General features: G+C 35.4%; 1 pseudogene; it reads left to right on the forward strand.

Moving 5' to 3' along the window:
* The first annotated feature begins 8,859 nt into the window (after positions 1-8,859).
* Positions 8,860-9,593, forward strand: LOC138158320 (keratin, type I cytoskeletal 18 pseudogene; annotated as a pseudogene).
* The last annotated feature ends 6,360 nt before the right edge of the window (positions 9,594-15,953 follow it).

Below are 15,953 nucleotides of genomic sequence, written 5' to 3' on the forward strand. Positions count from 1 at the left end.
ATATGCATTTATATAGGTTTTCAATTTGTTTTATATACACTATTTTGTTTATCTCTCACAAGAGTCCTATGAGATATGTACTATTATAACCCCCATTTTATTAATGGGAAAAAAGAGGCTCAGACTGTGACTATCCCATGGCTACAAAGCTTATAACTCACTGTAGTGGTACTCATATCAAGGCATTACTGAATACAAGTTCAATACTCTTATCTACTATGACCTGAAGAAGAGAGATAATGTGTTATAATGGAATGGACATGAGATATCCATTGCATTCTAAGGGTACTTTTCCTCCAGCAAGCATTCTGACCCCAGGAAAAACACTTTACTTGTGGGTCTCATCTGTAACAAATAATTTTTTTTAGGTTTAAAAAATTTTCCCCACTTATATGTAAAAACAATGACAACTAAAATTTATAAAAACTGTTTAGGACTGGAAGGGTTGGTGATCTCTAATGTACAATTATTTATAGGGTTTATTATTACTTTTCAAATGAGACAAAATTTTATAAAAATCACTTAGTACAGTGCCTGACACTAGATAAATGCTTATTCCCTATCATTCTTTCTCCACTGCCCTCACTGTAGAAGACATGTTGTCTTTAAAGTACCACTGGCGGAGAGGATTCTGGAAAGATTGCTGAGTAGGTCAGAAAACTCCAAGCTCTCCAGATTTTCTCCCACAAAAGAGTTAAAATAGCATACTTAAACAAAGTGTGAGCAGGGGCATAACCAATGTCCTCCTGGGACAACTTGAGAAGATCAGAAGAGAAACCCCAGGATGAGGTTTGTTCCTGGTCAAGAGTAAATACCTCCAGGCTAGATTCTGTTTTAACAGCAAGTGGCTAGCCACTTAAGTAACAAGCCGGAAGCCCTGTGGTTTCTAGTTTTGAAAAACTGCCTTGACCCTGGGCCATGAGAACTTTTACCCCTGGGATAATGAAGGGAGTTGGGCCTTTAAGCCTGGGAAGATTGAGAGAACCCCTACTGACCAGGAACACCAGACCCAGCTGTGCTGTGAAGAGTAGAAGGGGCAAGAAGGAATCAGTACACAAAATCAGTACACACCTGGTGAGTGCAGAAGCCATGCAGGCAGAAAGCCCCTGGCTGTGGGCACTTACAGAGGTTGGAGGTTTGGCTTTGGTTCCAGGCTAGAGGGGAGAACTGAAGATCTGGGGCAAGAGGCTAGAGGTAACTACAAATAAATAAGCAATCACCACAAAAAAAATGCACAGAAAAAGGAGAAAGAATGTAACCACAGAAACATATTATGGGAATAGAAATGACTAGGGTTCATCTTTAGAGGAGGATATTGAAGTAAAGAAAACCCCAAAGAGTAAGGTCAAACGGTCACCTGCCCAAAAAGAATTTATAGAAGATCTTTAAAAAAGACTTCAAAAACAAAATCACAGAGATGGAAGAAAAACTGAAAAAGAAAATAAGAATAACTCAAGAAAAACAAGAAGGTTATGAAAGGAAAGTCAACCAACTAGAAAAGGATATCCAGAATCTTAAGGAAGAAAATGACACCTTGAAAATCAGAATTGTGCAAACTGAAGTCAGTGAAATTATAAGAGATCAAGAAATGATTAAACAAAATATGAATAATGAAAAACATAGAAGAGAAAGTGAAACAAAAGAAAAACAACAGATTTGGAGAATAGATCAAGAAGAGAAAATACAAAAACAATTGGACTAACTGAAAGTCATGATGAAAAAAAGAATCTTGATACAATAATACAAGAAATAATTAAAGAAAACTGTCCTGAAGTATTAGAAAAAGGAGAGAAAGTAGAAATAGAAAAAAAATCCATCTATCATGACTTAAAAGAGATCTTATGAGGAAAATTGATAAGAATATCAAAGAAAATTTCCAAAACCCCCAGTTAAAGGAAAAAATATAAAAAGCATCAAGATTAAAACATTTTAAATATAATGGTGCCACAATTAGAATCACACAAGACCTAGCAGCAGAGACATTAAAGGACTGCAGGTCTTGAAACACAACATATCAGAAGAGGAATAGAACTGGGATTCCAGTCAAAAATATCCTGCCCTGCAAAGTTAAGTATTATCCTGAATGAAAAAAAATGCACATTTGAGAAATTCTCAGACTTCTGAGACTTTGTTAAAAAAATCCTGAGCTTAATAGACAATTTGACATACAGGAACCAATAGAAATATAAGATACATAACAAAGACTGATTATAAGGGATCCATAAGGACAGACTATTTACTTTTTATGTATGTAAAATGTACATCTAAGATTTTTATTAATAATTGGGTAGTTCATAAGAAAGATTGGGGTAAACCTGAGTATGCTATGAGGTTAAAAAGTAAAACCATTTAAGAACAGCGTAAAAGAGTAATTATTTTATACAAATGAGGTACAAGAGGGAGAATTGATACAGAGAAATTAGATGAGGGAGGAGGGCTGGTAGTTCTGGTCACCCATTCATTGGGAATGGGTTTAAGAGGGAACAATATATACAGATTTTAAAGAGTATAAAAGTCTTCTAAGTTCAGAAGAAATAAAATGGTAGGGGCATAGGAAGGGGGGGAGAGGACAAGGGAGGAATCTTTAGAGGGGAGGGTGAAAGAATAGGTAAATAGGAGTATAGAAGGGAGTTTAGATTTATGGGAATGGGAGAAAAGGGGAGGGTTCCTCTAAGGGGGGTAGGCAAGTCATAGGAGGGCAAGGTAGTGGGCAAAAGTAAAGAAGAGGAGAGGGGAGAGATAGGAAAGAAGAGATATGGACATACATAGAAAGAAAGTTCAATAGTAAAATAGGTTGGGAAAGTATATGTTTATATATGTATGTATATATGTATATGTGTATATCTACAACTATGGAGGAACATATCTAAACTTTATTTTAGCCTTTTGGGGGTGGGGGAGGGTAGTATGCATATATTTATAGTAATAGAGAAACATATCTAGACTTTATTGTATCCTTCTTGGGAGTGGGTTGGGGGGGGGGGGAAAGAACAAAGTTAAAAAGTGCACAGCAGAGAACAAAGGAAAACTCACAAGGAAGCAAAGAAAAGATGGAAAATTCTCAACGTCAGTATTATTTATCTTATAGACTTTTCTTGAAATGAAAATTTATTGTTACATATTTTGAATCCTCTCTTATGTTCTACTATGCACATGACATACTTTTTTCCCCCTTTCTAACTTTGTATTTAAATTTATGATATGTTTTTGCTTCTTTTCTCTATTCTGTATTTGTGTTTTGGTGTTTGAGTCTAAAATAATTTTTTTGGAAAAAAATTAAGTGCCACTGGAAAAAAAGAAGGGGGTATTTTGACTTTTGTTACCTAGTAAGTAACTCATTAGTAATTATGAAAAAAAAGTTGGTATTTATTAACCTTTTGGGGTCAGGATTAGTTTAGTTACAATCAGTTTTCAAATATGATAAAGCCTTTGGGAAAATATTTTACTTTGAGACTTATGCTAATTTTTGAATTGCAAAATCAGAATGTTGGTAATGAAAGACACATCAAATGAATTGAGCTATGTTTTCTTCATGTAAGGTGCTTTTGTCCTCTTTTTATAGGGTATGAATTAAAGGAGCCTCTAGGAGAACTTAGGGATTTTTGGGTGGAATAATATATTCTCTTTCTTCCCCCTGTATTACAACACTGGTATCATGCATATGTACCAACTAGAGACCCTTCTTTAAAGGTAACTTTAAAAAACTGGAAAAGAAAGAAGATAACTAAGGTAAGTAATTTCACTACCATTTGCTAATTGATACCAAATTAAAGGATTCCAAATACTAAGGAAATGTAAATTTTTCAGGTTTAAGTTCAAAAGCTTAAAAAATTCTGGTCCTACCTCTCCATGTAACTATAGTCTAAACTTTTCCCCCAAACCACCTACAGATCAAGGTTCAATGACATTGGATTTTATCTGCATAAATTTGTTGGCAAATTCTTCTCAAGATGGATGTTACATTAAGGGACAACTTATTTTCAAGTCATCCTGAAAGTTGACAAGCCCATTGTCACTAAAGTCAACTCTAGAACTCAAAGACAATTCTTTTTAATGAGATGTCAGACTATATATCAAAATTCATCAACATTGATGGAAAAAGAAGTATTTTTAGCATATACCAGGATGAGAAAAATTTCTCCAGCAGTGCTAAATAGGTTGTGTAGTTGAAATATTCTTCTTAAGCTAGTTTGTTGATTTAACATTTTATCTCCAGGTTTTGAAAATTGCACATTTGTTCTAATTAAGAAAGATCTGCAAACATTTTCTTTTATTTTGTAAGGGGTTTCTGAACACAGTAAAAGAACTATTTAGCAAAGTTCTAAAATTTCTGTGTATATAAAACCAGTATGGAACACTTTCCTACTATTAAGTAAGAACAATGTAAGTGGTGGGAGGCAGAACAGTTAGTAAACAATGTGTCATGACAGCTAAAAAAAACACACAAACAGTGATCAGAAGCTTCATTGCAAAAGAAATTATTCCAGATTATGAGGAGAGGTCTCTGATCAGATCACATATGGTGGATTTTCTTTAGTTTCAGGGCCCTGACTTTAAGATATTGGCAAGCTGGAGACCATTCAAGAATGATTAGAACTGACATATATAGATCAGTTCAGGCTCCTGGGGATGTTTAGTCCCAAGAAATGAAGGCTTGGACAAGATATTCATTTTCTTTAAATATTCGATGATTTCCTATAAGAGAAATTAAGGGGTTTTTGTTTGGTTTGGTTTTCTTTTTTGTTTTGTTTTGCATGGCCCCATAAGATAGAGACAGGAGCTTTGGGTAGGAATTTCATGGAAGTACATTAAAGTTCAATACAACTAACTTCCTAATTGCTATAGCTGCATCAAAGTTCGATGGGCTGCCTCAGGAGGAATTGTAGGTTTCCTCAAAGGAGAAGAGAGAATGAGAGACTAGATGAGCTCCTGTTGAGGATTTTTTAGAGATATGGTAAAGCTATTCAGGTATGGGTTAGATTAGTTATCCTCTGAGGTTCCTTGCAACTCTTAGATTCTTTTATTCTTTAATAAGTGTGATTTAGGTCAACTCAGGAAAAAAGAGAAAGCAATAGCATACAATGTAATCAAGAAAGTTTGGTATCTTCCAGAGCATTTCCCAACCCGAAAATATTTTATGAAATTGGAATCTTCAGGAAAAAATAAACGTACTGAATGTGAAGAGACTATTCTATGCTTCAAATTTGTCCTTCCACTGGTCCCCGGTAAATTGTTCTAAATAATAAATATTTGTTGAATTAAATCACATTAGATGAAACATACCACATAGCATTTACCCCTTTCTGTTAACTTGCATCACAGAGCCTGATTCTCTTATGGAGCAGAAATAACTGCCTTCTGTGGTTACAGATTATTCACCAAACCGTGCTCAGTATTGAAATTGATATTGTTTGGTTGTTTCCATTTTGTCGAACTCTTCAAGACCCATTTGGAGTTTTCTTAGCAATGATACGGTTTAGTATCTGTTTCTTAGAAAAGATACTGTTAGGTTGCTGTTCCCTTCTCCATCCATTTTTACAGATGAGGAAATAGAAACAAACAGAGGTAAGTGACATGCCTGGTGATGTATGTTACTAGATACAAAGGGAATGAAATAAGAAAGCACAATCTGATCTATTGATAACTAAGTGATTAAAAAACATATATCTAACTGATGATGAGGCAATAGGTGTATAATTAAAGTAGGAACTAATAAAGTGTGAGGACACTATGGTATAGTGGAAGAAGTATTGGATTTGGAGTCAAGGGCCCTGTTTGAGTCCTGGCTAGTCTATAGGGGTAAATAATGCCAGATCTTTCAGCCTCAGTTTTTTTTTTTATTTGTTAATTGGAATAAGTAACATATGCATGGCTTACATCACAGGAACATTGCAAGCAGTGAATAAGATTATGTTTAAAGTACTTTGTCATGAGGAATATTATGGATAAAAATATCATTATCATCATTAAGTAGATAAGTGAAAGAAGAAGGTTATTTTGGGAGGGGGGTTAATTGTGCAACAGATCCAATGTTAGTAGAATTTTAACTACGTGAAAACAAAGATTGTCTCAGCTTTTTATTTATATCCTCACTGCTTGGTATATACTAAGCAGTTAATAAATGCATGTTGATCGATTACTCTTAAAATTCATGTGTTTCAACAGTCTGAGGAAAGTAAAGCATGAAGAAATCATGTAATTATAGATTTCGGACTGGAAAAGTTACCTTAGAAGTCATCTAGTTTAAACCTCTCATTTAATAAATCGGGAACTGTGACACAGGGAATCAAACTGATTTGCCAGAGTAAACTGATAATTAATGGCAAACTTGGCTCTTGAACCCAAGTCCAATGACCTCAAATGCAATGTTCATTTCATCATATTATTTTCCCACTGGATCCAGAATTTGAACTTAGGTCCCTTAACTACAAATGCAGCATTCTTTATACAATTATCCACTAGCAAAAAGGTATAAATTATAATGAACCACATTCATCATCAAGGAAAAGGCACAAGAGAATAAAAGATTTTCCCCCTTTATTTCTAAGGCAGCTTCATCTTGTGCTGTAGCTGCCTGAAGTAATACATGCACACATCCTTTCTAATATGGAGATTAGTCCTTGATTCTACTTAAATTAAAGCAATACATTTCCTTTCCTGTGATTATTAATCTGATTTGCCTCTCACAAATGAAAGACTTTCAAATTATCTACTGGAGGTATACTTGATAGAACTTTCTGAAGACATGCCAGGGACTGAGTCTACTCTGAAATAAATTACATGGGCAAAAGGAAAGCTATCTTTAATTACTTTATCACATAACTCTTGCTTAACATTTTGGAAGTTGCCATGGTGACCTTAGAATTGGCTTCCTATGTTATATTTAGTGCTCGTTTACATGTAGCCAATTAGCATTTTAAAGACCTAACATCTATCATTCATCCATAAAGTTACTTAGTCCTTGATTGGAGTTGTTCTATTGGACATCTGACATCTACCCCCCCTCCCTCAAAGGCTGCCGACTGTGTCCAACCATAATGGTTTAAAAAATCATTTGCAAATATTTTTTAAAATTATTATTCTATCAGGTCCCTGTACTTAAAAAAATATTAGGAAATAATTCATTACAGACTGACCTAAGGTTTGTTGAGTTAATTAGGTTTCCAAACCTGTTATCTTATCTTTCATAATTAATACCATAATCATATTCCTCTAAACTCAATTATGAAAAGAGTGACTGTGTGAATATTATCAAAAAGTAGAAACCAAATATGACCCCAAAAGGCACCTGTACCCTTCACAGTGTATAAGCCCTCTAAGAACTACATGAGTAATGAAAAGGGGACCCTTATATTTTGCTAATTTGAGAAATTAATTAAATAACTATTAGATATTTTGTTACCGTGGTGACTTCCAACGTCTTCCAAACTCCTTGGGAATGAAAATTTGCAAACTTAGCACTTTCTTCCAGTTGTAGATAAGTGATCCATAATTAGTTAACTGACCCTTATTTTGAACTCTGTTTTATTGTACTTCTCACTCCTCTTTTCCATTTACCGTGTACTAATTTTTATTTTATTTATAACTTATCCCAACGTGTATACATGCATATATGCAACACACATATGTACATATATACAATGAGGCATGTATATATGCACATTGCACATGTATACATACATCATATACACATATTTTCATATGCATCTATATATGTGTATGTGTGTTTGGCTGTGTGTGTGCACACCCATGCATATCCCTATACATAATGCAGTGCTAAAGGGGATAATGCCCCTTGTCCTTTTAGAGATTTGTTGATTCTATGTCTCCCCCCCCCCCATAATCATTCTCCAGTGGGGAAAGCAGTAACAAGTCTTTACATTTTTTTTGTTAACTTCAAGCTCCAAGCCGAAGGCAGCACTTCTGGCAAAACTCTTCAATATTAATTCTCTTTATTTTTTTTTTAATCTGGGGATATTTCTTCCTCCTTAGTTGCTTCCTTCCAACATTGTTCTTAGTAAATACAACCCAAAGTTTTAGTTACTAGTTAACACTCTTCATAAAGACAGACTAAATATTTAAACAAAGAAAGATGTCACTCCTTTCAGATTTTTTCCCTGCACTGCCATGAAGTAGCTCAAAAGAGAAATAACATAAAGGATTATGTTCTTGTCCAGAGGTTTTACCAATAGAGCATTGTTCCCTATATGCCTCACACTTGATTGGTCCCAAGTAACTTTTATTCAAGTATTTTCCTCTCCTTTCCTTGCAACAGTTCTTTCTGACTTCACTTTAACTTTCTCATCTTCATGTGGCTTCTTATACATTTCTGTTCTCCATATACATTTTTCTTCCCCCTGTCCCTTCAGGAGTTGGGTTCATCTTTGAATTTATCTGCTGGACTTATCAAACCAACTTGAAAAGTTTGCCCTGATGTATATCCTATAAATCATCCTATGGAGTTTTCCCTTTTTTGATACAGTCAAGTAACTAATTGATGCATGAATAGATCACATCACATGGCCTTTATATCCCCACTTGTCTCCCAACTTCTTCTCTGGCTCCTTTACTGTAATTAGTTCAGCAAGACACCAACTTCATTATACAAATAGGACTCTCTTCCTATGAACATGGTAAAAATTCCTGTCGCTAAAGTCATCTTCTCATTTAATTTTAATATGCAGTTCCCTGCTTTGTTCTCCTTGATTTTCCCTTCTTGCTTGCAATTCTTAGTCTCCAGGTGCCATGCATGATCTAGATAGAAGGAAAGACAGTCACTCAGAGTCTCTGTGGTCTTGTCCCCCTGCATTTCCCTGACCCTAACCAGCCCCATACATCAGGCCTTTGCTCTGAACCCCCATGGAAGCTGGTGGAAGAGGCCACGGAATTTTGTGAGCCGGAGCTCATGGCACCATGAGACAGCCTGTAGAAGGTTACATTCACGACCTCTGTAAGGTCATTGATAATATCAACATGTCCAAGCTCTAACCAGAGATATAGATTGAAACCCTGATGGAAGAACAACTCTTCAAGAAAAAGAAGAGGAGTTGAATTCTCTATAATCTCAGATAGTAGACTCTGGGCTGACTATGGAGGTGAACTCTCCCAAATTCCAGGACTTGAGCAAGGTCATTACTGATATTTCAGCCCAGTATGATACTGTGGCTCAGAAAAAAGACAGGATCGTGAAAAGTACTGGTCTCAATAGACTGAGGAGATCACTGTGGCTATCAACCAAACTGAGGAAAGCTTGCTAAAATCACTGTCACCCACCTGAAATGTACCGTCCAGTCCTTAGAGATTGACCCAGATGGTCTGTGAAATTTACAAACAAACTTGGAGGAGAGCATGAGGGAGGTGGAGCCCTGCCATACTATATAGACAGAGCAGATCAATACATCCTGCTATACCTTGAAACTACCCCCATGGGGTAGATGGGCAAGGAGGGGAAGTATCATGTCCAGGAATATAAAGTGTTGTTCTACATGAAGGTCAGATTGTAAGCAGAGATCAGCACCTATCAAAACTTGCTGGAAGATGGGGAGGACTTCAGTCTTGTGTGTGTTTTGGACAGTAGCAACTATTCCTTGTAGAACATCTATAAGACTAGGACTTGTAAAATTGGCGATGGCAAAGTGGTGGCAGACATCAATGACAACAAGGTCCTGTAGCATTAGATCATAAATTGAGGACCTAAGCTGAGGCAGGAAATTAATAAAAGTTCTGGAAAACTCAGGTGAGATGTTCGACAAAAAGCAGGGACTTACTTAAGCTCTCCCAAATTCCTGTACAAATAATCTTAAGGAATGCCTCAAAATGAATACTGGAGCTGCAGGATGCACAAAAGGATAAGGTGAAACAATTTTCCAGTCTAAGGCAAGTTCGAAGGTTGGCAGGAAATTTCTTTTGCACCAAGGTGAGGGTGGAGTACAGTCTAGTACAGGCTTTGTCAGCTCAAGCTGTATCCCCACAAATCAGCAACAGGTCTTAGGGTGACTGAATCAGTTATGACAGTGGCAGTTCCAGAGCTCCCAGGCCACAGAAAGTAAGAGGGTTATACAGCAGGTCAGAAGGAGATTACAGGAGTTCCTTTACTAGGTGTAGTGCAAGATTTCATTGCCAATACAAGGATCCTGGCCACAGTCCTGGGTTGTAATCCCAGGGAGATAAGTAAAACTTATATATAAGTGTTTGAAGCTGCAGGGGAGCAGGGATCCTGGATATACTTTCATGGTGGAAAAAAGTGTTTTTGGCCACACACAACCCAGAACATAGGCCAAGAGAGGAATGACTATACCTCTTCTTAGATCATACCACCTTGAAAGTACTTAAAATTTACAGATCCCCAGAACCAGCTCTGAAAAGAGTAGTAAGAAAGGTCTGAAGCTTAAGACAGTGCTCCCTCCAACCTGGGAGAGGAGCCGCACTTTAACATAGAATTAAAAGTCAAGCAATAGGCTGGAAAATTAGCAAACAAAAAGAACAAAAACTAAACAAAAACAAAAAAGCAACCTGTCCATAGAAAATTACTATGATGACAGGGGATATCAAAATACAAACTCAGAAGACAACAAAGTCCAAATAGCTACATCCAAAGCCTCAAAGAAAAATGCGAATTTGTATCAGATCTGAAAATAATTTCTAGAACAGCTCAAAAGCGTTTTTAAAAAATCAAATAGAAGAGATAGAGGAAAAGTTGGGAAAAGAAATTAGAGTGATGCAAGAAAATCTTGAAAAATGAGGCAAAAGCTTGGTAAAGGAAGCACACAAAAAACACTAAAGAAAAGAACACCTTAAAACCAGAATAGGCCAAATAGCAAAAGAGGCAGAAAAATCACACTGAGGAGAACTCCTTAAAAAGTTAAATTGGCTAAATGTAAAAAGAGTTACACAAATCACTGAAAACAAACAAACAAAAAAACTTCTTAAAATGTAGAATTGGTCAAATAGAAAAAGAGGTACAAAAGTTCACTGAGAAAAATACTTCCTTAAAAATTAGACTTGGGAAAGCAGAAGCTAATGATTCAATGAAACATCAAGAAACAATGAAGCTAAGCCCAAAGAATGAAAAAAAATAGTAGAACATGTGAACTATCTCCTTAGAAAAACAACTGACCTGGAGAATAGATCTAGTAGAGATTTAAAATTATTAGGCCACCTGAAAGCCATGATCACAAAAAGAGCTGAGACATCATCTTTCAAGAAATTATCAATGAAAATTCCCCTGATATTCTAGAACCAGAGGTAAAGTACAAATTGAAAGAATACTTTAATAGCCTCATGAAAAAGATCCCAAAACCTCCCAGGAATATCATAGCAAAGTTCCTGAGCTCTGAGGTGAATAAGAAAATATTGTAAGCAGTCAGAAAGAATTCAAATATTGTGGAGCCATAGTCAAGATATTACAAGATTTAGCAGATTCCACATTAAAGGATTAGAGGACAAAGAATATTATATTTTGGAAAGCAAAAGAGTTAGGATTACAACCATGAATTGCGTATCTAGCAAAACTAAATATAACCCTTCAAAACAAAGGAGTCAGGACTACAACCACAAATCACCTACCTATCAAAATTGAATATAATCCTTCAGGGGTAAAATAGATCTTCAATGAAATAGAGGACATTCAATTATTCCTGATGAAAAGATTAGAGCTGAATAGAAAATCTGATCTTCAAATACAAGAATCAAGAGAAGCATAAAAAGGTAAACAGTAAAGAGAAATCATAAGGGATTCAATGGTTAAACTGTCTACATTCCTAAGCAGGAAGGTCATAGTTGTGACTCCTAACAACTCTTCAGAGGGGAGTTTATTAGACCAGAGTTATACATCTCTGCCCCATAAATAAGGCGAGTCTGTGGGAATGATTTTTATTTTAGATTTAAGCTTCTTTCCTGGTAGCAATTCTTCAGAGGCAAAGAATATTCTAAGCTTATACCTAAAGGACTGACTCCTTCTTTTCCTTATATCCAAAGGATTGACAAAATTTTACTTTCAAAAAAGAACATCACAAAGAATGAATTTCATAAACAAAGAAAAACATGTATCCTGCCATATAACAAAGACAAATCAGTTTCATTATATATATTGGAATACAGAAAACAGTACTCAGAGTGAATGCACTCTCACACCTCTAGCAAGAGATGTCAGAGATGTCAACTTAAACCAGAGAAAGAGGCTTTAATCTCAACCAAATTCCCTAGGGAGGCTAGCTAGAAATCAGGGACATATTATGCAGCATCCTTTCCCTACATTTCTACCTTCCGAAGCATGTTTTCTTTCTCTCACTATTTTTAACCAGATCTTTTCTCAAAGAAAGTCTGTAATCACTTTTGTCTTTCCCCAAAATAGGGAGGAAAAGGATGTCTCTTCTCTCCCAAGATCTCATGTCAACTCTACCTCTCACACAAGCAGAATCATATTTTTGTCCATGAATGAAGAGAATCTTATACCAATGCTTCAGGACTAAACCCAGGTTATAGAAGATTATTTCCATTAACCATTTCATATGAGAAATTAGGCATATAGGTCAGTAGTCTTCAGCATTCACTATTACCCCTTTTGGAAGCAATAATACTTTTCAGATGCTTCTGTATCTTGCCCTTCTTCAGAAACCTTGAGAATCAATTCTTCAGTAGCCTCACAGTTCTCCCTCTAGAGTGGGCCTCCTCTGTACACACTCATTGTTGTCTAGGGGATATTCCTGATCTTTATTTTTCACAATGTCATGCAAAGAGCACTTAGTCTGGAGCCAGGATCTGAATTCTAATCCCAATTTTGCCATTAACTACCTGTTTAACTTGGGCAAGTCACTTAACCTCTTGGTGTCTTAGTTTCTACATATATAAAATGAAGGGATTAGATTTGATGATTTCCAAGATCTTTTCTATGATCCTATTAGGATCCAATGAGCATATTTAAATTGTGATGCTAGATTTCATTGACCTGGATGATGAAAAGAATGTTTTATATGCACATAATGCATGCAAGTATACATACACATGACACATGCTTGTACACAAACAGCTATGTCTATGATATATAAAGTATATGGAATGCATATATGTCTATATATGCATTTGTGTATTTTCAGAAATTTTCTAATTTTTGTTTATTTGTTCTCCTTTTTTACATTTAATCCTTAAGTGCTTTTTCTCAGTTGAGTCTCTTGCCAACCTTTCTTATGATTTTATGCTTTATGAAGTAATGATACTCTTTATATATTATATCATCTTTCTTTGTAAAATTTCTGCCAAAGAGTATATAGTACAAACTTATGTTACTCTTTGCTACCACTTCTCCTTACTTCATAAATATATCATTGTTTACTAAAACGGTTTTTAATGCTTTTTTATTGGGGGGGGGGCTTTTCATTATACAACTTGACATCATTCATTTAATGTCTGTGTTAAATTATTGTGATTTGTGTCACTTTGGGGCAATATAATTCAGAATTAGGGAATAAAAAAGACATAGATTTATAGAAATATCCTGACTGTAAATCACCATTGTCTTTTGAACTTTGATTACATTGGTATAGGAAACTGCTCATAGGGAAACTGTATCTTTCAATGCAGGCAGATCAGTACCAACTTTCTATGTTACTTTGTTATAGAGTTGCCACTATAAAGTAAATCATTAAAAGATTTGAGAGCTGCTAGATCTGATGCCACATTGGCTCTTCTATTCCCATGTGTATTGATCTGCCTTTCTCTTCTGAAGAACACTCACTAGTCAGGTGTGATTGATTCATCTTTATTTGAAATTGAAAGTTTGTTGTGTATATACTCACAGTTTCCCTCCTAAAGCATTCAGTAATCCTACTTATTACAAATTACATTCATTGTCATTTCACTGGAGTGAGACATCTTGTTTTTTTTTAACCCCCTGGGGCTTGTGTAGAAATCCTTAGTGATGAATATTCCTTCTATAGTCTGGTGAATGTCATCAAGTATTGCTTATTTGTTTATATCAATATATCACTTAAATGAGAGGCAGTATGGTAAATGGAGACAGAATAAGTTGAAGAGTCAGGAAGATGGGTTCAAATGTTGTTTCTGGCATGTACTAGGTATTAGTGATTTCCTTTAAATGTTTCAGTGTGTAAGGCACCCCATTCCCTACCCCATACAACTGTTTAATTACATTTCTGAGCTCTTTTATCTAAGTTTAACTTTTTGCACCCTGATCACTATGGCTCCCTACTGATTCTCTAACTTCCTTCCTCCCACTGACACATTTAAAGAATTTTCTATTATTATCTTTGAACTATTTTAAGGTACTCCTTGAAGTCCTTTTTGGACTGTCTGAGTTTGCATTCCAATAAAATTTGACACATTTTTTGAGGTTTCCCTATTCTTCTTGATTAGGTTATTATTATTTTTTGAGATATGGCAGTGTCCTTATATGCGTTGTCATATCCCATACAGGTATTAGGGGATAGCTGGAAAGCTCTTTTTTGTTTAAAAAAAATATTGACACTGCTATATCTGGGGAACTTTGCTAGTTCTAGTTACCAGTGACCTTGTTACAACTTGGCCTTATCCATCCTGACTGATTCGTATTAGAACCTCATCTAGACACTGGAGTGTTTCACTTAGATCTGCTCCCATTGTCTCTCAAGAAATAAAACCTTACTCCCCTCTCCCAAATGGACCTTTGGATTCTGCTAATGTCTCAGGTCCCACAATACTTCATCTCCATTCTAGAATTCCCCCTTCTACATCCTGTTTGCCTTCCACATGGGCATAATTAGCAAGAATGGGTAGAAGGACCAGAAAACGAAAATTTCACCTCCATATAAATAAAAATTTACTGGCAAGTAAACCTAAATAAAAAAAAGACTTCTTCTGTTATGTCTTCCCAATTAATATAGATTTCCAAAGTGTAGATTGAATGAAAATTACCTAGGTATGCTGCAGAAAGTAGAGAACATTAGTATTCAGGAATGCTCTGGAACAAATAAGTATCTTTGATTTCTTTAATAAAGGCAAAGTAAAGATCTAGATTTGAAACAAAAACAACAGTGCACTAAGAAAAGCTGAGAAAGAAGGGGAATTCACATAGTTGTTAGAACATCTGTTAATGAATTAAGGGAAAGAGGTGGTTCTTAAGGGTGGAGAAGTCCTTACATATCCTCCTATCTGCCTTTAAAACCCATTATCCTGGGTTCTTTTGGGTTACAACATCAATCTTTTTACTTTGCTATTTAAATAGGATGAAGTTTTCTATTGCTGTAGAATTGAATTTCTGAGAATCCTTTTTTAAAGGAATTATTCTCTGCACATTTTTATCTTCTAGTTACTAAAAAGGGTGTTGTTTCTATCCTTATTAAAATAAGTTCTTGTTTAAAGATTTATTTCTCTCAGGTCTATGTTCATTTTTCATGATACCTGTGAATATAAGAGGAAAAATCAAAACTTTGAAGATCATTAAATATGTCCAACCCATCTTTTTAATATCAATATTCCTCTGGAAATATTATATGCTTGTGACTCATGTAATACAATAATATTTAAAGAATTAAATATATGCTTCATGCAAAGGGCAATGGAGAGACAGAGCATGGATTGCAGCATATTAATGATGAAAAATTGTATACCAGAAGTTGTGCTAAAAATTGTCCAAGAGAAGTACCACTGGAAAAGGTTCATGAGATCATAGAGTTTAGAGCCTGAAGAAATTGTAGAAGTCATCAAGTCCAACTTTATTAACTTAATAAACAACAGGAATACTTTTCTTCTGTAATTTTGAATTTTACAAATGAAGAAACTGTTGCCCAAAGCAGTAAATTGACTTATTTAAGATTGTACAGAGAGGATTGCACAGTTTGTAAGACTTGCCTCCCAGTTTGGCGTTCTGCAAACTACATATAATGCAAATGAAGAACTACTAGAGAACCAATACTCTCCATTGGTGACTATGCAATGACATTAGTTCTAGAAGGCTGCCA

Source organism: Petaurus breviceps, unplaced genomic scaffold (assembly GCF_028583685.1).
Source record: "Petaurus breviceps papuanus isolate PSGF00001 unplaced genomic scaffold, PetGlider_PUasm1.0 174, whole genome shotgun sequence".
In the NCBI taxonomy this organism is placed as follows: Eukaryota; Metazoa; Chordata; class Mammalia; order Diprotodontia; family Petauridae; genus Petaurus; species Petaurus breviceps.